Source organism: Oryctolagus cuniculus, unplaced genomic scaffold (genome assembly GCF_964237555.1).
Source record: "Oryctolagus cuniculus unplaced genomic scaffold, mOryCun1.1 SCAFFOLD_57, whole genome shotgun sequence".
NCBI lineage: Eukaryota > Metazoa > Chordata > Mammalia > Lagomorpha > Leporidae > Oryctolagus > Oryctolagus cuniculus.
In genome coordinates this window covers 293,481-314,635 of record NW_027208388.1, presented here as the reverse complement: position 1 = coordinate 314,635, position 21,155 = coordinate 293,481, and the positions used below count along the sequence as shown (strand labels likewise).

The following is a 21,155-nucleotide window of genomic DNA, read 5'->3' as shown; positions in this document are numbered from 1 at the left end:
CATGGGAAGGTGAGCACCTTTTCCCTCCAGCCCGAGAGTTAGGGCTCTGCTGACACCCAGCCTGGGGGCAGAAAGGCCAGGAGGGGTCCACAGGGCCGGCCCCCAGGGCCTCCAGACTCCCCAGCCCCCCAGTGCTGCAAACACATCCAGTACCCAACCCAGGCAGTGACCTGAGCCAGCCGCTGGCCTCGAGCTGTGGAGCTGGAAACTTTCGGAAACTCCCCTGGTGGCGGGGGTGGGGGAGCCAGGTAACTTGGGGTCGGAGGTGTTCTGGAGGTAATTAGACCCGGCCTCTGGAACCAGCTGTGTAGCTGACCATCATCCCTGGCTGCTTGTGTGTCAGCTTTTCACCTGCAGAGTGGAAGCCATCCCCGCAGCAGCGAGGACCCCACAGGGCAGTCGGGAGGGCAAAGGAGAGGGGCATGCCCAGGAACTGCTGTCCAGAGGGAGGGGCCTGCCAGCGGCCGGCAGCACAGAGGAGCTGGGTGCCCAGGCAGTGACCTCATGGAGGCCAAGATCAACAGCAGGGTTTTTGTTGTCATTTAAGATTCATTTATTTCAAAGGCACAGGGAGGGAGAGAGATCTTCCATCCATTGGTTCACTCCCCAAATGGCCGCAATGGACAGGGCTGGACCAGACCGGAGCCAGGAGCTAGCTGGGTCACCTTTCACTGTTTTCCCAGGCCATTGGTAGGGAACTGGATCAGAAGTGGATCAACAAGGACTCAAACCAGTGTCCGTATGGGATGCTGGTGTTGCAGGTGGGGGCTACAGCTGCTATGCTGCAGTACCTCGGCTGACAGCTCTGCCCCTGACTCATGCCCATGACCCCTCTGTCTGATCTGCCAGCACTCTGTGCGCTCTTACTCTGTGCCCACAGCTTGCACTGAAGCCTGCACCAAGTGTGTGCCTAGGACAGTGCCAGGGGTGCCATAGGAGCTCTCAGGGCTCTTGGGCAAGTGCACCCCAGAAGTCGGGAAGTAAGGACCCCAGTTGCAGGTTGCAGAGCTGATGGGCAATCCTGGGAGGCCTCTGGGCCAACCTCAGAGGTCCCAGCAGATTTGAGTCCCTGGTGCCACAGTGAGAACCTTGGCCATGACCCTTGTATCAGCTGCTCTCCTTCCTCATTTCACACTTCCTGCCCTCTCTGGCCACCACCTTTCACACAAAGCAAGTCCTGGCCTCCCATTCTGATGTCAGGGGCCTGAGCTGGGCTCAGGACTCTGAGTTCCAGGCCTGGCCCTGCCTCCTCCACACAGAGTGACCTTGCACGGGTCCATGTGCCTGCCCCTCCACACAGAGTGACCTTGCACAGGTCCATGTGTCTGCCCCTCCACACAGAGTGACCTTGCACGGGTCCACGTGCCTACCCCTCTGGGCCCTGGGTCCTTCATGTGCTCTGGCATAGCTGGGGCTCTGTGACTGGGGCACAGGTGATGAGGGATGGTGTGTGGACATTGCTTGGGTGAGCCTCACCTCCCCTGACCTCAGCCACACCCCTCCCTCCTGCTCCGTGACTCCCCCTCTCCTCCTGCCTTCTTCTTCCCCAGAGGGGCCCAGGAGTGTGTGTCCACAGGAGAGCTCGCATGCATGTGCATTGGATGCCAAGTGCACACGTGCACATGCTCTGCTCACCTTCCAGGCTATAGCCAGATGTGGCCAGGGGCCTCTTGTGTAATGCAGACACAGTGACACAGGGGCACAGGGACACCAGGGGCCTGGGGCCTGCAGGGAGCATACTTTCTCTATTACAAAAGAATATTTAGGATATTTTTTGGGTATCAAAGCCAAATTTATCCATTTTCAGAAGAAAAAATTTGTAGTCCTAGGCCATAAAAAATTTCAGCATTAATTCACTTAAGACTAAGGAAATGAAAATAAATGTATCTTACTTGCATGTACCTTCTGGAATAATGCCTAAAATCTATGTAGGTCATTCCGTTTTACAGAATGTTAAAAGGCAGTACAGTAACTGGCCCATGGTAGGTCTGACAAGAAACAGATGACTAGTCAATGAGAACTGCATGTTTCCTTAGTACCTTTTCCATGAGAAAAATGAGGTGATTTAATATTTACATTTGTTGGAGAGGACTGTGGTTGCTATTACCAAAATAGCTGAATTGAATGAAGAAATTTATTAATACTTCTAAAAAAATTCACTGCTCCAACTGTGGTACTTCAATGTTAATTGGTTATACTTAAAAAGAAAATACTGCAAGGTACTTATATAAGATACAACCTGACTTAGCAGATTAACTTATAAAAATATATTCTTCCATTATCTCATGGCTTAAAAAATCAAGAAAAGCATTATATCTTAAAAAGAGAATTCATGCAATGATTTTTAAGCACTATATTTGGTATACCATTACCACCTTAATCACAATTCCATCCATCCATATATCAAAAGGCAGCACTGGTAACCTTGATTGTGTCATATACACTAACATTTTAAAAAGGGCCAATCTTGGTTAAATACTTCCACACATTATCTACACCCACTATTCTTATCCTTTCTTCTCCAGAGGAGAGCATCCTGGACCCAGGCCCTCATCTGGTGTTTGCCTGTAGTTCATTCTTGGGAAAGAATGATCAGAATGACTGAATTACAATTAATGTTTTGATTCAAGAATATGGCAGTGAAGAAGCCATTGTTTTTGAAAATTAGACTTATTAGTATTTTCATGCTAAATTCCAAAAGCTTAATAATTTGTTATCTAGAGGAAAAAACCATCATCTTTTTCATATTATTTAAAAGAAAACAAGAAAGGTCAACTTTATGCCCCATGAAAATAAAAATAAACTCACATGAACTTATTAATGATGCTTACTGAAGACAATAAAAGTGACTTCAAAATTCCAAAAACCATTTTTAACATATACTGAAATACAGAGGTAGAAAGTGTATTTATTATATTTCCCTGTTAAGTCTAATAATATAATTCTCTATCACTTACAAATATAATTTGCTTTATATGTCAAACTATCCTACAGTTCCATATGGATTATCTACTTTTATTTACCAATTCTGCATTTTACAGTTATCTACAATTATATTTTGATTCTGGACAACCACTTGCAAATTATTCCTAACTCCACCATGAATAGGTTGCAAATGGTATGTTGATGAAATGTTTTCAGCAGCTTTCTAGGTCTCAAAGCAAGAGGCCAATCAATAGATTATTGGTAAATCCACACTACTTAAATTACAGTGATGCCTTTTTATGTGGCTGAATCATACAAGATGACAAGAGAGCTATGCTGTATTAGGCATTACTGTCTGTTCACGCAGCGTGCACGCGTCCTAGGGCCAATCAGATGAGGTGTCACGCAGCAGGCAGGCTCACAGCACGGTCCTCAGTGCCATCTTTTTGTTTACAACATTCTCAACTCCTCTGGAAAGTCCCGACCGTGGGAAAGCATTGCCCTAACCGAAACTAGCAACATCCGCCTTGTGATAAACACACAGCAACAGCTATCAGACCAACCTTGACGTGGGGGCTCCATGGCTGCGCATCCCATGGAGCCCCACATTCCCTCTCTTTGAATTGTTTTGAATAGATTGAGAAGAATTAGAGTTAGTTCTTCCTTAAATGTCTGGTAGAATTCAGCAGTGAAGCCATCCAGTCCTGTGCTTTTCTTTGCTGGGAGGGTCGTTATTCTTGATTAAATTTCTATCTTGGTTATTGGTCAGTTTAGGTTTTCTGTGTCTTCATGGCTCAATTTAGGTAAACTGCATGAGTCCAAAAATCTAACCATTTCTTCTAGGTTTCCCAATTTGTTGGCATACTGCTCTTTGTGGTAATTTCTGATGATTCTTTTTTATTTCTGGGGTATCTGTCATTATATTTCCTTTTTCATCTCTGCTTTTATTTCTTGGTCTTCTTCCTCTTTTCTGATTACTTAAGCCAATGTTGTGTCAATTTTTTTTTCAAAAAACCTGCTTTTCATTTTGCTGATCATTTGTATTCTTTTTTTGTTCAATTTTATTTCTTTTCTAGTTTTATGTATTTCTTTTCTCCCACTAATTTTGGGTTTGGTTAGTTGTTTTTCATCTAGGTCCTTGAGATGCATGGATAGCTCAATTATTTGGTGCCTTTCCAATTTCTTCATGTAGGTACCAGTTGCTATAAACTTTCCTCTTAACACTTCTTTTGCTGTATCCCATAAGTTTTAATGTATTGTATTGTCATCTTAACTCATTCCAGAAATTTTTTTATTTCCTCAATGACCCACTGTTCATTTAGGAGCATATTGTTCAGTCTCCATGTGTTTGCATATGTTCTAGAGATTCTTGAGTTGTTGATTTCCAGGTTAATTTCATTGTGGTTATAGAAGAAGCATAGTATGATTTCAGTCTTTTGAATTGCTGAGATTCGCTTTGCAGCCTAGTATGTGGTCTATCCTAGATCAGTACACATTGTACGCATGAATTAAAATTTCACTCTGTAGGCCATACATGTGTATAATTAATGTTATGAAATAAACTCCAAACAGTATCTTACTTGGTGTATAAGTTTAAGGAGTGTTAAAACATTTACATTAGTTTCACGTCTAATATTATTGTCTTTGGAAGTAGTTTATTAAGACTAACATAATCTAGTGCCGGCGCCGTGGCTCAATAGGTTAATCCTCCACCTTGTGGCGCCGGCACACCGGGTTCTAGTCCCGGTTGGGGCGCCGGATTCTGTCCCGGTTGCCCCTCTTCCAGGCCAGCTCTCTGCTATGGCCCGGGAGTGCAGTGGAGGATGGCCCAGGTGCTTGGGCCCTGCACCCCATGGGAGACCAGGAAAAGCACCTGGATCCTGGCTCCTGCCATCGGATCAGCGCGGTGCGCCGGCTGCAGCGGCGGCCATTGGAGGGTGAACCAACAGCAAAGGAAGACCTTTCTCTCTGTCTCTCTCTCTCACTGTCCACTCTGCCTGTCAAAAAAAAAAAAAAAAAGACTAACATAATCTGGAAATAACAGAATTAGTGTTTTATTATGCTAAGTGGAGCGATTAGGAGGTAGTACTTTGGCCAGCGCCATGGCTCAGTAGGCTAATTCTCCACCTGCAGCACGGGTACTCTGGATTCTAGTCCTGGTTGGGCACCAGTTCTGTTCTGGTTGCTCCTCTTGCAGTCCAGTTCTCTGTTGTGGCCCGGGAGGCAGTGGAGGATGGCCCAGATCCTTGGGCCCTGCATCCACATGGGAGACCAGGAGGAAACACCTGGCTCCTGGCTTTAGATTGCCGCAGCACGCTGGCCGTAGCGGCCATTTGGGGGGTGAACAAATGGAAGGAATACCTTAAAAAAAAAAGGAGATAGTACTTTACCTTAAGTTGATGCTAAATACATATTTTAAATTGTTTCACATAATAAAAATGAAGTATTTGTTTAAGTGTATTTGGAATTAATTTGAATTAGGCAATATCAAATATGAAACATGGAATTAAATGTTAATTTAGGTGCAAAAATTTCTTAAATATGTGTAATTCTTTCATACTGAATATTGCCCATTGAATTGTAAGACCCCTTGCGTTTAGGGTCTTAAGTATTTTTGAACCAAATTAAGCAAAATATGTGCAACCTTGTCTTATTTGTTTGTCTTCACTTTCTTCTGTGAAGCCCAAAGTCAGGAGCCTCTCTGCCCAGCCATAATATTTCAAGTGAGTATTTCATGCCTGTGATATTTTTGGAGCTCTATAACCATAAGCACAGTCTAATATAAACACATTTTTATTAATCTCTAAATTATTATTTACAGTAACTCCTCATCCACCATTAACCCCAGACTGCCTTTAACCTAAACTCTGTCTCCAGAGTTGACCATTTCTTTTTTTTGGATATGTTACAATGTGTGGGGGTTGGCTTCTGATTCTTCTCTTTTGTAAAAAAATATTTTGTAACTACTTCCCAGGAATTATATCCTACAGAAAACAAGAAATAACAAGAAATACTATACATTAATATGCACATCTATGTAAGGACACATGTAATGTATTATATATAACATAATGAGATAATATATGTAATATAAATAGCCTACATTGGTTGAAATATTTCATACATATATTAAAGGTATACCTCAGAACTTTAAGGACATTGTTAATGATGCTATATCATAAAGTTGGAAAATAGTCTAATAGCCAATAAATAAATTAATAAATTATAATACATATAGAATAATGTGGTATGCGTCAATTTTCAAAATGAGGATAGATCTATATTATACTGATTATTAGACCATTTCAGTATATTTAAAGCCTTTGGTTTGATGACACAACTTAGTAAATTTAGTTAATAATATTTGAGATATCTTTTGATGTGCAAAGAAAAGCCCCATGCTACTCTGGCTTTCTGATCTGTTTCTAAAAAATGACTAATCATGAGATTTTTGGATTTTCCTCCCAATGCATTAATGCTCAAATGATAAACACTCAAATTAGTTGACTATTGTTGAGGGATTGCATACAATGTTACATACTCTCTAAACATTTCTGAATGATGGATAAAACCTATTAAAACATATCAAAGGATCTTTGATCTAAGCATAGCACTGGCAAACCTTTTCATAAATAGTCATAAAGTAAATACTTTATGGTTTATGAACCATAATATCTCTGTTGTTGCCTAAAATATGTGTAGGCTGTAAGTAAACAGGTGTGGTTGTATTCCAACAAAATACAAAGATAGCAAGGAGCTGGATTTGGCCCAAAAGGACTGCTAATGCAGTGACTCTTCCTGCTCAGAACACCGTGCATGCGTGTCACTACCCATTTTAGAGACAACAATGTGTGCCACACCACGTTTCTCAAGAGGGAGTTCAAATAAAGCTTCAAAGCTTTACATATATAATAAGATTACTTTCTACATTTCCTTTTTTAAAACAATTAAAAATTTAATATGATTAAGATCTTTTATCTTTGACTAGGATAGAATTAGATGATGTATACCAAGCCTTTGAGATTTTTCAATCTTTGTGTGGTATTAGAAGTCTAAACAAAATGACAACTAGTACACTTAATACATATTTGGGAATTGTCAAGAGGTCCTTTTATTCTCTAACTTTAGGAATGTATCCTTCAGTGCCTTGGTCTGCCTTTTAGTGCTACGTATTCATTTCACAGTTTATTTTATTTTATTTATTTATTTTTGACAGGCAGAGTTAGACAGTGAGAGAGAGAGAGAGGTAAAGGTCTTCCCTCCATTAGGTCACCGCCCAAGTGGCCGCTACGGCCAGCGCACTGGGCCAATCTGAAGCCAGGAGCCAGGTGCTTCTCCTGGTCTCCCATGTGGGTGCAGGGCCCAAGCACTTGGGCCATCCTCCACTGCCTTCCTGGCCCACAACAGAGAGCTGGCCTGGAAGAGGAGCAACCGGGACAGAATCCGGCACCCCAACCGGGTTTAGAACCCGAGGTGCCGGCCCCACAGGTGGAGGATTAGCCTAGTGAGCCACAGTGCCAGCCCATTTCACAGTTTAAAAACTGAAGTGTTGCAAATATAATTCATAATTATTATTTAAGGATTAGAAAACACAGATAAAGGATAATTAGATCATGTATGATTGTTACTCAGTACTTTTTTTCCGAATCAGTAACAACAACTTTAATTCTGCTCGGGTGTGGGTGGTCAGTCCTCCCTCAGGGTGGGCCGGCAGCTGGCCCTGGATGCAGCACGCCGGTGCCGCCCTCACATGGCAGCTGCCAGAATCCGTGCAGCTCCCAGGTAGGAGCTCTCGGGGTGCTGGGCAGGTTTGGTTTCTGACCAAGGGCAGCGAGGTGCGGTGTGTGCAGCCCCTCTGCGCTCTCTGTATCGGTGCTGCCTCCTCCTTGGCCCTGCTGGGCCTCTGCCCCCTGAGTCGGGCAGGAGCTTCCCAGAGCCCTGGGCCTGGGTGAGCCACGGCCATCCTAGAACAGGTTGTTGGGCTCACAGCCTTCCATCTCCAGCAGCTCTGGCCAGCCCTCATATTTGTGTCTGGGTTGTTCTTCAGGTATTCCTCAAAGGGGCTTTTGCTCTTGAGTTCTCGGCCCCCAGGAACACCCAGCTATCGCAGCAGCCCAGCTGTGTGGCATAGGAGCTGCTGAGGTCAGAGAGGAGCTTCCTGATGTCGTCATTCATCTTGGTCCCTGGGTCATCGTAGGAGGCCACCAGCACCAACGTGCCCATTGGAACTTCTTTAAGGAGTCACACTGGAGTCTTTGTGTCTCCAGTACATGTCGAAGGAGTTGTGTCTCGGCACCAGTCCCATGGTCCCGTTCACCAGGGTAATGTTCAGGCCTCTGCCCACGTTGTTTTTCACTGGACTCATGATAATGTGGTTTTCAAAGCACATGGAGGGGCCCACGGCATTGGCAGCCCGCTGGAGATCAAAACGCAAAGAAGTTGGCCAGGCAGGGCTTGCTGAGGCCACACTTGGTCTTCGCCACCTGGTTCTCCTTGGTGGCCAAGCCCATCCAGCACGGCAGATGGGATGCCTGCATGTTTGAAGCTGATGTAGCTGCGCACAAAGAACAGCGTGGTGACCAGGACAAAAGTGAACGCCTGGAGGTGTGCAGACCTGAGACTCATCCTGTGCAGCCGAGGAGCAGCTTCGGGTCAGGATGGGTCTTCCTGAAATTGGATCACGTGGGCTGCCCGCGGCGGGCCCACAGGCGGCCGCGGTGGCATCAAGGGCGCTCTGGGGAGCCCCGTGGCCGCCGCCGCCCTGATGCAGGAGAGTTTCGGCTGCGTCGTGGCCAACCGCTTCCATCTGCCGCTGGACGACGAGTCGGACCCCTTCGACATCCTGCTCAAGGCCGAGCGCCAGTGCCAGCAGCAGCTGCAGCACAAGAGGCGCGACGAGGGGGCTGCGGTGGCCGTGGCTGGAGCCGGTGGCCGTGGGGGCCAGAGCCCAGCCGCGGCCTTGGCCACAGACCTGGCGCGAGGAGGGAGTCCCAGAAGGAGCGCAAGAGCCTCCTGGCCCCCGCGCTCAGCAGCCCGACAGCCCCGGCGGCGGCCCGCCAGCCACTTGCCCAGAAACGAACTCCCAGAAGAGGGGAGCAGCAAGGACCGACTGACAGCCAGCGCAGGGGTGACGCTTGATGGAGCAGAGCGGAGACCCTACAGGGAATCCCGCCCCTATGAGACCGAGAGGCAGGTGGACTGCACAGCTGAGACGTTTACAGATGAAAACCAGTGGACAGCTTTGATCGTGAGAGGCCTCTTCCAGGGCGTGGAGGCCCGAGAGGGGGCATGCGAGGCAGAGGCAGGGGCAGTCCCCGAAACAGAGCCTTTGATGCTGTCGACCAGAGGGAAGACAAGATTTTGAAAGATACGGCGGGAATGATAAAACAGCAGTCAGAACTGAAGACAACATGGGCTATGGAGTGCGCACTTGGGCGTCAGGGAAAGACACCCGTGACATGGAGCCGACCACAGTGATGGAGGAGTCCCAGGACTCTGGAGCAGGAAACCCCAAGCAAAGTCCCTGAGTCAGAGGTAGAAGAAGAAACTCAAGTTCAAGAGGTGACCTTAGATGAGTGGAAGAATCTTCAAGAACAGACCAGACCAAAGTCCGAGTTGAACACCCGGAAGCCAGAATCAACTGTCCCTTCCAAAGCAGTGGCAATTCACAAGTCAAAATACAGAGATGCTATGGTAAAGGATGACAAAGAGGACGACTCCCATGTTTTCCAGAAAGCTGCAAATGACATCACGTCCCAGCTGCAGATTAATTTTGGTAACCTCGCTCGTCCCGGGAGTGGAGCCAGAGGCGGCCCAGGGGAGGCAGGAGAAGGATCTGAAGGGCAGAGAACTGCGGGCCCAGAGCTGAAGTGGTGACAGGAGACATGGCTCTCAACCCCCACGACCCCAGGACTTCCTTTCCTGGCCTGAGGAGACTCGCCTTGCGGTCTCTGAGGACAATAGATGTCGTTTTTCTGGAGCCTGGATTCCTTGCACTTTGTTTGGTCTGGGTGTGGGAGGCTGCACTGTCCTGGGGAGGGGAGGGCTGGCCGTGTTTGCCGAAGGCTCTCCTGGTGGAGTTGAGGTGTGCAGACTGGAGGGACTCGCATGGGAAGCAGCCTGTCAGGCCGGGGGCGAGCTGTGGGGACCCCCAGCTGTGCCCCACAGTGCAGAGGGCCACGGAGAACTTGACCAACTCATTTCAAGCTGTCACAGCCTAGTTTTCAAAGACCAACAAACTGGAACCCAAGTGTACTCACTGCTGACTTGTGACTGTTACACTCTGCCGGGGCTCCTGAGTTCTGGTTGCCATCTAGACAGCGGTTTGAAAATGCTCTTGTGCAGCCACTGGTCACCACTCTGTGACAGAAAAGTGGAAAAAATGGTGATTTTAATGGTGAGTTAAACTACCTCATGGTGCGTGTGTGTGTGTGTGTATGTGTGACACACTTAGTGCTTATGCGCACTGTGAGAGTACTGCCTTTCCTCGCTGTCATAAATATCGTTTCCCTTTACTCCTTAACTCATTCCAGTAATTTCCAATCCCAGGATCCCGTCAAAGCTTGTTCTCTCCAAGTTAATACTTATTTTTACAAAATTAGAGGTCATTTATTCAGTGTCATTTTATGTAACCTGTCAGTAGTATTGTTCTGAACAGAAAACCCTCCTCCAAAATAGCTTCCTCATTTGTTTTTCAAAATATCTTTCTGTCGGCCTGTGCTGTGGCTCAATAGGGTAATCCTCCACCTGTGGTGCCAGCACCCCAGGTTCTAGTCCCAGTCGGGGTGCCGGATTCTGTCCCGGTTGCTCCTCTTCCAGTCCAGCTCTCTGCTGTGGCCCAGGAGTGCAGTGAAGGATGGCCCAAGTGCTTGGGCCCTGCACCCGCATGGGAGACCAGGAGAAGTACCTGGCTCCTGGCTTTGGATCGGCCCAGTGAACCAGCCGCAGTGGCCACTGGGGGGTGAACCAATGACCTTTCTCTCTGTCTCTCTCTCTCACTGTCCACTCTGCCTGTCAGAAACAAACAAACAAACAAAAAAATCTTTCTGTCTAGGGAGTGATTTTATTTCACTTGTCAAATATTAGTTGGTTGCCAATATGTGAGTTCATGGCTGGGGTTTCTATTCTGTCTCATTGGTCAACATGTGTATTTTTGTTCCAGTACCAGGTTGTTTTAATTATAACAGCCCTCTAGTATGTCTTGAAATCTGGTATTGTGATGCCTCAAGCTTCATTTTTATTTAAGATTGCTGTAAGTATTTGGGGTCTTCTATTTTTCCATATGAATTTTAGGATCTTTTTTTTTCTATAATTGTGAAGAATATCTTTGGTGTCTTGATTGGGATTGCTTTGGATTTATCGATTACTTGGGGTTGTATGGACATTTTGATGATATTAATTTTTCCAATCTATGAACATGGGATAACTTTCTATTTTGTGTCTTTTATTTCTTTCTCTTTTTAAAAATGATTGTAATAATTTATTTGGGAGGTAGATTTACAGTGAGAGGGAGAGACAGAGAAATGTCTTCCATCCACTGGTTCACTCCTCAATTGGCCACAAAGGCTGGAGCTATGCCAATCCAAAGCCAGAAGCCAGGGGCCTCTTCCAGGTCTCCCACATGGGTGCAGGGACCTAAGGACTTGGGCCATCTTCCATTTCTTTCTTTCCCTGCCCATAGCAGACAGCTGAATTGGAAGAGGAGCAGCTGGGACTTGAACCATCATCCATTTGGGATGCCAGTGCCTCAGGCCAGGGCATTAAACTGCTGTGCCACAATGCTGGCTCCTCTAATAGTCTTTTATTAGAGTCTTTCAGTTTGTTTATATAAAGGATCATATCAACTGCAAACAGGGATAATTGTGCTTCTTTTTTTTCCAATTTGTATCATTTTGATTTGTTTTTCTTACCTAATTTATCTGGGTAAAGCTTCCAGAAGTATACTGAAAATAATGGTGAAAATGGTTGTCATTGGCTCCAGATTTAGTGGAAATCTTCCCAGCTTATCCCCATTCAATATGATGCTGCCTGTGGTTTAGTCATATATTGCTTTGATTGTGTCATGGTATGTTTCTTCTCTATGCAATTTTTAAAGTGTTTTTTCATGAAAAGATGTGGTATTTAATCAAATGTTTCTCTGCATCTATTGAGATAATCATATGGCTTTATCTTTCATTTTGTTGATTTTAAATAACACATTTATTGATTTGTGTATGTTGAACCACCCCTGCATCCCTCAAATCAATTCCACTTTGGATAGATGATCTTGTTGATGTATTGCTGGACTCTATTTGATACTATTTTATTGAGAATTTTTGCATCTGGTCCACTAGGGATATTAGTGTGTAGTTCTTTTTTATTGCATCTTTGTGCTTTTGTAATTAAGGAAATGCTGGTCTCAAAGAACAAGTTTGGATTGATTCTATCCTTTTCAATTGTTTTGAATAATGTAAGAATGGGGATCAGTTCTTCCTTTAAAGTTTGGTAGAATTCAGTCTCTTCAGGGCTGGCACTGTGGCATAGAAGGTTAAGCTTCTACTTGCAGTTTCTGCATCCCATATAGGTGCTGGTTCAAGCCCCAGCTGTGCCACTTCCAATCCACCTTTGTGCTAATTCCCCTTGGGCCCTTACACCCATGTGAAAGACTCAGGAGGACCTCAGCAATGCTGGCTTTGGTTTGTCCCAGCCCCGGCCATTGCAGAGAAACCATTTGGGGAGAGAACCAGTAGATTGATTCTCTCTCTCTTTTCTCTCTCTCTCTCTGTCTCTCTCTTCCCCCTAACTTCCCTGTCTTTTTCTCTCTGTATCTCTGCCTTTTAAATAAATAAATAATATTTTAAAACTGAATCCAGTCTCTTCTACAATAGTATTTGGAAAGTTGGATTTCACATGCTGAAGTCTGAAACCAGTTTGCTCCAACTCACAATGGATCAAGCATCTAAACCTATTACCCAAAACCATCACAATTACTAGAGAAGAACATAGAGGAAAGTCTACAATATATTGGCCTAGGCAAAGAATTCTTGGGTAAGATCCCAGAAACATGGGTAATAAAACATACACAAATAGACAAATGTGATTACATCAAGCAAGAAGTTGCTGTGCAAAAAATGAAATAATTAACAAAGTGAAGAGGTAATCAACAAAATGGGAAAAATATTTTCAAAATATACATCCAATAAAGGATTAACATCCAGAATATATAATAAGCTCAAGAAATTTAGTAACAAAACACACTCCAGTCAAAAAATGGACAAATGGCATGAACAAGAATTTTTCTAAGGATGAAATAAAAATGGCCAACAGATGACAAAAAATTCAGAATCACTAGTCATCAGGAAAATGCAAATAAAAATCACAATGAGGTGTCACCTCTTCCCAGTAGAATGGCTATCATCCAAAAATCAAAAATGACAAATATTGGCCTTAATCATAAATATTCTGAAATAAACATAAAACTGTCACTCATTTATCTAGTTTTCTATTGCCTTTCTAGTGTATTCATCATAGTCCGTTTTTTCTCATTCCCTTCTTTTTAAACATAGAATTGTTCTAGAGGGCAATCTTTGATATTCTTTCTAATGATTTTTACTACCTTGTATGTACTAATGATTTCCAAATTTGTATCTCTAGCCCAGGAACCCTCCTTCATTTCAGATTAGTATATCATACTGCCTACTTGAGATCTCTCTTTGGATACCAGTTGTGTAATTAAATCTTAACAAGTCCAAAATGTTACTAATGTTATTCTTTCTCATACCTGTCCCTTATATAGTCTTCCTACTTAAAACCCTTAAAAGTAAAAATCTACTTTTAAAAAAAGTACTTTTTAAAATTAGTTTTAAAAGTAAAATCTACTGTACATGTTACAACCTGTCTTCTGGCCAGAATCCCTGGATTCAAATTGAGAATCTGCTAAGGGTGGGCTGTCTGAGTTTAGGCAAATCACTTGGCCTTCTTGTACTTAGTTACTTCCTTTACAAGATGCCTAATTTTACCTAACTCACAGAACTGTGAGGATTGACAATGGTTTAACACAGGAGCAATGCTTAATACAACAGTTTGTAATTGTGTATTATGTACTGAAAAATCTATTATCATCAATACTAAGGGTTTCTCTCCTAGTGACACCTTCCTATATAGATTTTAGTGACACAGAATCTTGAAAATAGCAATGACAATCAAACCTGGCTTATTTATTCCTACATATAATAAAAGTAATACTGTCTTTTCTCTTTTGCTTTGTTAGAAAGTTTGACATAAAGTTATCTATTATTAGTAGTGTTATTTTCCTTGTTCCTACATGTTGCTCTTATAGTTAACCCCACTTGGAGAGTGTTACTGTACATTAAATCACTTAGTGGAGTACTTAAGAGGTAGTGCTTTATCTTAAATTGATGCTAAGTACATCTTTTAAATTGTTTCACCCACAAAAAATGAAGTATTTCTTAAGTGCATATGAATTACAATATATGGAATTCCTGGACCTGCTGTTCCAGCTGGAGCTGAGCCACACCAGCAAGGCCAACACCCTCTTTTGTAGCAACTCTCTGGCCTCCAACTCCATGGAGTCAGGTGGGGGCTGCGACAGGACGCAGGCGCAGGGGACCCTGCGGGAGTGGAGTGACCCTCTGGACCATGACCTGGAGGCTCAGCTCCTCTCCCAGCACCTGCGGGGCATGGAGCCTGCACCACGGGAGAAGTGTCGGGAGCTGTCTGCAATATCAAATAAGAAATATGGAATTAAATGTTAATTTTGGTGTAAAAATTTCCTAAATGATAGTTCTTTCATACTAAACATTGTCCATTGAACAGTAAGGGCCCCTTTGTTTATGGTCTTAAATATTTTTGAACCAAAATGAGCAGAGTATGTGAAACCTTGTCATATTTGTTTGTCTTTAGTTTCTTCTGTGAATCCCAAAGTCAGGAGTCTCTCTGCCCAGCCATAATGTTTCAAGTGAGTATTCCATGCTTTGTCATATTTTTGGAGTTCAGTGATCATAAGCACAGTCTAACATGAATGCATGTTCATTAATCACCAAATTCTTCATATTATTTACAATAACTCCTCATCCACCAGTATCCCCAGACAGGCATTAATCTAAACTCTATCTCCAGAGATCCACCATTCTTTTGGATATGCTACAATCTGTGGAGTTTGCTTCTGATTTCCTCTTTCTTAAAATATTTTGACATTCATTATTTTTGTGGTCTTTCATTTCTTAATTGATTTGTATTGCCAAATAGTATGCCATTATAAAAGATATACTGCACACTGGTTTTCTTACACATTAGTGTTTGGGTTGCTTTCATATTTGGCTTTCATGAACATTGCTGCAGTGAGCCTTTATTGGTGTGTGGATTTTGTATCTTTTAGTGGCATACCTGGGAGATAAACTACTGAGGCAATAAACAGTCCCATGTAGAACAAGCTGAGAAACTGCCGAATTGCTGTCCATAGTGGCTGCACTGGAAGTTTATGAGGGTTCCATGCTCTTCATGTTCCTGGCAACATTTGTCTATGGCTGAATCAGTCATTTTACTGTATAGGAATTGATATATTTCCCAAGATTTGATTGCATTTCCAATGACTAATTATAATCACATTTTTTGCTGTATTAAAATTAAAATGTCTTACTGAAATCACTGCTTTGTTTTAAAAATTGTGTGTTCTTATATTTTTCTTTTCTAGTATAAAATGCAATTTTTTAAATTTCTTAGTAATATTTTCACTTTGACACTACATTGAATGCTAATGCTAATTATATTTTCATGATATTCATTGCTACTCTACAGAAATATGATTGATGCTTATGTATTTATTTTATATTCTGAACATCACTGAGTTTTACTTAGGGATTTTAGTGAATACCTCAGAATGTCTTTTGCTTGCAAATATGTCTTAGATGTTACAAGTCACGTTTGCTCTTTTGTATGCAATCTGGAGTTTTTTTCTTTTGTGTGTGTGATTTCTTTAGCACAATGTTCCATTACACTGTTGAATAGAAATGTTAAAATATCTATACCTTGGCCAGTGCGGCGGCTCAATAGGCTAATCCTCTGCCTTGCGGCGCCAGCACACCAGGTTCTAGTCCCGGTCGGGGCACTGGATTCTGTCCTGGTTGCCCCTCTTCCAGGCCAGCTCTCTGCTATGGCCAGGGAGTGCAGTGGAGGATGGCCCAAGTGCTTGGGCCCTGAACCCCATGGGAGACCAGGATAAGCACCTGACTCCTGCCTTTGGATCAGCGTGGTGCACCAGCCACAGCACGCTGGCCGTGGTGGCCATTGGAGGGTGAACCAACAGCAAAGGAAGAGCTTTCTCTCTGTCTCTCTCTCTCACTGTCCACTCTGCCTGTCAAAAAAAAATCTATGCCTTATTCATATTGTATAGGAATTTAGTATAGATTTTCCATAGGTTCTTGAATGTTTTCCATTTTACATTCCCACAAACAATTTTATATATATTTCCTTTCCTCCACATCTGCTTCAGTACTTGTTAATTTTTTTATTCTTCTGTAATAGCCACTTTTACATATGTGAAGTCATAACTGTTATGGTCTTGATTAGCAATGCTGAGACCCCATGAAGTAAAACAGAGGATGGGAGTGTTAGTATATGATCTTCCTAAAGTAAATAGAATTAAAGTTATTTTAAAATATTTTTAAATATTTCTTTCATTATTTTAAAGGCAGTTACAGAGAGGACAGAGAGACAGATCTTCCATCCACTGGTTCACTCCCCAAGTAGCTCAATGGCTGAGGCATGGCCAGGCCAATGCCAGGAGCCAGAAGTCAATCTGGGTCTCTCATGTTGGTTTCAGTGGCTCAAGTACTTGGGCCATCTTCCACTGCTTTCCCATGCCATGAACAGGGAGATTGACTGGAAGTGGAGCAGCCAGAACTGAAACCAGTGCCCATATGGGATTCTGGCTCTTCAGGAAGCTATTGAATTCCCTGTGCCACAATACTTGCCCCTGAAGTTTTCTTAGCTAGTGTATACATATCAGAACCCTTCTGTGATTAATTTAATTTAAACTATGTTTTGAAATTTTGAGATTGAAATATTAATTTCATATATAGATTATTATGCATAAATAGCCCTCTAAAATTTAAAGATTTTATACAATTTAAATATACTTAATATTTAAATTATACTTTAAAACATATTGTACATTAATAACACTGAACAATTATATGTGGTGGCTAGAAAAGTAATGATATCTTTATCTTTTGATAATAAAATAAAATATAACAAGAATGTTTTCTGAGGCTTAAAAGTACTGTAAAAATGGACATTTTAGAAATTGAATACACTCATCAATCTTAACCTACTGCTTATTGTAGGCTTAAATGTCTGCATTGATAATTCTAACAGAACTAGATTTAGGAATAAGGTTTTTAATCATTGCTAATGGATAGAAACAAATGAACAGATTACATGAAAGATTTGAGTATAAAAAGTTATATTTAAGTTATATTCAGAATGTATTGGCAATTGTATTAACATATAGTTTATACATCAGAATATTTACTTCATGCAAAATGGTCTCACTATGAAATCCAAGCTCTTAAGGAATCAATCTCAATGCATAAGTCTTTTTATTGATATTGGAAGAAGAAATGGTAAATTTCTGACAGAAGCCTGTATTTATTTTCATTCGCTTTGGTAGAATAATACATCGATATATAATTAATATTTCAGATATAACAAATATGAAATATAAATATAATAAGAATGTAACTTTCAGTTAAATGTGTTAAATAAGTGCATTTCTTTAAACTTATAGGGATTAGTGTTAGGACATTTAAAAAAGCATATTGTGATGGAGCAGAGTGATCAGGAAAGGGATAAATAGCTGTCAAGATATGTCAACAGTTTTGGAAAATGGGAAAGTGGTTTCCCAGTGATACTAAGAAAAGCAAGGCTAGTCTATGGCCATACCACACTGAACATGCCCGATCTCATCTGATCTCGGAAGAAAAGCAAGGCTAAACCAGATTTCTCAAAATAGTTTAGAATTTGTGATCCCCAAGTTGTGAAGGGTACTATGTACTATGAGTATTTGGATTTGAGGATTATAAGTTCTTGATCCTTTCCATATCCCTATTCAACCAAAAGATTGCTCCATCTTCATCCCAACAGAAGGCCAATGATTTGCTCTTTGGGGAGGTAGACAAAAAAACTTCAGTGAGGACCACAATACTCACAAATGAAGCACCGTTTTCAAGATTTCTCTCTAGAGAATCTGTTCAGTAGACAATATGACCTGCCCTGACTGACACTTGGGCATCCTCAAACAAAAGATCTCAGGTTCTGCATAATCCCTTACAGTGGACTGCTCTTTTGACAACTTTGCTTAGTATTTATAATCAGGTTTTTTGTTCACTTATATCTGGATACAGAATTTCCATCTTTCTGCCTGTTAAAGTGAAATTTTGAACATTCCTGTTATTTACTGCAAATAATCAACTAGGTACCTCACTGAAAACTGCTATTGAGATCCAGAGGTATTCTTTTTTATAACTTGTTTCCTAGTATTTGTCAGCATTTTAGAGTTTATGGTTATCCAGCTATAATGAGCTCAGTTTTAGGTAGTATCACATAGATGTCATAGATGTTTAATTTTTTACTTTCTGATTAATCATACTTAATTCATGGAATTAAGCATTATCTGAAATGCTTTGAAAATAGCACCAAATATTTCTTATTCAAGATTATATTTCCTAATAGTGTGTTTGTAAGTATTTATAGTACTTTACTTTTCTTTTTTTCCTGTATATCTTCCTCTTTGTTATATTTACAGAAAAGTTAGGATTAGACAATAGTGTCTAACTGAGCCCTGGTGAATTTAAGGGATTGTCTTAAAGTTATCTGCAGAAATAAGACTAGAGTGTATATACACTTATATGGCTTCAGTTTCACCAAAATACTACATTCTGATTAAAACCCACAGTTCTTGTGTTTCATCTCCAACTTAGTGGATTTTTTTAAATCAGTGTATTATTTTTTTACCTAAGGAACCCATGTTCAATATGGTGAAATCACAGAAAAAAATGAAAATCACAGTTTACATCTGTATTTCTCTTAATTTGTGAGAAAAATACATGGGCTTTATTTGTTTCAACCTGGAAAACTCTAGTATTTCAGCAAGATTCACACTGCATTTTCTTACTATTTCTGTAGGTCCTTAATGGAACCAGTACTCCTGCACATTTGAGACTAAATTAATATACTCATATATTTTAAAAGGTTTATTTAATTACCTGACAGGAAGAATGACAAAGAAAGCAGGGCAAGGGACAGAGAAAGAGATCTTTCATCTGCTGTTTCATTCTTCAAATAACCACTGTGGCAAGGGCTGGGCCATTCCAAATCCAGGAGCCAGGTACTCCATCCAGGTCTCCCATGTGAGTGGCAGTGGCCCAAGCATTTGGACCACCCTCTGCCTCTTTTCCATGTGCATCTTCAAGGAGCTCATTCAGAAGCAGAACAGCCAGGACATGAATATGTGGTACTGCAAAGCATTGGCTTAATCTGCTCCATGACATTGCTAGCCCTACTAATAAATTTCTAGTAAACAAAAAATTACCTAAATGCATATGGATTGCTTACCAGATGGAATAGGCTTTTTGTCCTCTAGATAATCTTTAGCTGCCTTTATATTGTCATCTATGAATAGTAACAACCATATATACATGCATACATACTCATACAGCTGTGGTTTGTAACAGGTGAAAATATTCTATTATCATCTAGAAGAAAAGATTATGGTATTCTAATTTATATCATTTGGTGGTATAAAGGTAGTTCAGCAATAAATCTCAAATGCTTTTGTTATACCTGAAACATCCAATTCCCACCAATTAAGAACACCAGGAGCTGAGGCTGATGCAAGCGCAAGAGTTTTATTTCAAACTTGAGTTTGAGGCTGGCGCCGCGGCTCACTAGGCTAATCCTCCGCCTTGCGGCACCGGCACACTGGGTTCTAGTCCCGGTCGGGGCGCTGGATTCTGTCCCGGTTGCTCCTCTTCCAGGCCAGCTCTCTGCTGTGGCCCGAGAGTGCAGTGGAGGATGGCCCAAGTGCTTGGGCCCTGCACCCCATGGGAGACCATGGCTCCTGCCATCGGATCAGCGCGGTGCACCGGCTGTAGCGTGCCGACCATGGCGGCCATTGGAGGGTGAACCAATGGCAGGGGAGGACCTTTCTCTCTGTCTCTCACTGTCAATTCTGCCTGTCAAAAAAAAAACAAAAACAAACAAACAAACAAAAAAACACTTGAGTTTGGACCAATGTCCGCACCAGATGTAGCTGGTTTGGATCGGTGGCCTCTACAGTAAGGTTGTTAGGGTTTTTATAGGGTTTTTGGAGATACTCTATACATTATATGGGTGCTGGTTCATGTCCCAGCTGCACCTCTTCTGATCCAACTCTCTGCTATAGCAAAGTAATGGAAGAAGGCCCAAGTGCTTGGGCCCCTGCCCCCATGTGGTAGACCCAGAAGAAGCTCCTGGTTCCTGGCTTCGTATCAGCCCAGCTCCAGCCATTGTGGCCATTTGGGGAGTGAACCAGCAGATTGAAGACCTTTTTCTCTGTCTCTCCCTCTCTCTGACTGTAACTCTGCCTCTCAAATAAATAAAATATTTAAATATATATAGACATAAATTGTTTTAAAGAGAGTGGCAAGTGATTTTGTTCTGTTTTCAGTGATACTAAATTCATGACTGTCAGTGGCACTAGTATCTTTGAAGACTGACTACTGCAAAAGAAAGTGGAACAAAGTAGGAAAATTCAAGTGAAATGAAGAACATGGTAAGTCTTGAGAGACTAAATAACACTTTTAAATTTTTCATGTTCATATTTGTTAAGCACTTTTAACCCGCAAGACACTCGTCAGTCTCTGGTGATAAAATAAACAACACAGATTTGGTGATTGCCTTGAGGGGCTGTGGTGTAATTTTGCAACATGGAGTTGTATTCCCCACCCCCCAAAAAAAAATTATAGACTACACGAAAAAGAAAGAAAAAGTTCTTGAAGCATCTGTGTGCATGTTAAATATATTGAAACTTGAGAAGTTAAATAAACACATGAGGACATGAGGTAGTTTTCAGTTTAATACTACAGTGGCACCATGACATTGGTAAGTTTGTGTGCTTAAAAATAGAAAGTGAGTGAACTATAAAAACATTTCACATCTACTTTCCTAGATGTAGTGTGTGTGTGTGTGTGTGT

General features: G+C 42.0%; 3 pseudogenes; 2 read left to right on the top strand and 1 right to left on the bottom strand.

Moving 5' to 3' along the window:
* LOC138848393 (protein CDV3 homolog pseudogene) overlaps positions 1-21,155 on the top strand; it is a 44,117-nt pseudogene that overhangs the window by 21,382 nt on the left and 1,580 nt on the right.
* LOC138848381 (protein FAM3D pseudogene) lies at positions 7,890-8,550 on the bottom strand (annotated as a pseudogene).
* The window catches only part of LOC127488998 (nucleus accumbens-associated protein 1 pseudogene), a 95,723-nt pseudogene continuing 82,918 nt past the window's right edge, over positions 8,351-21,155 (top strand).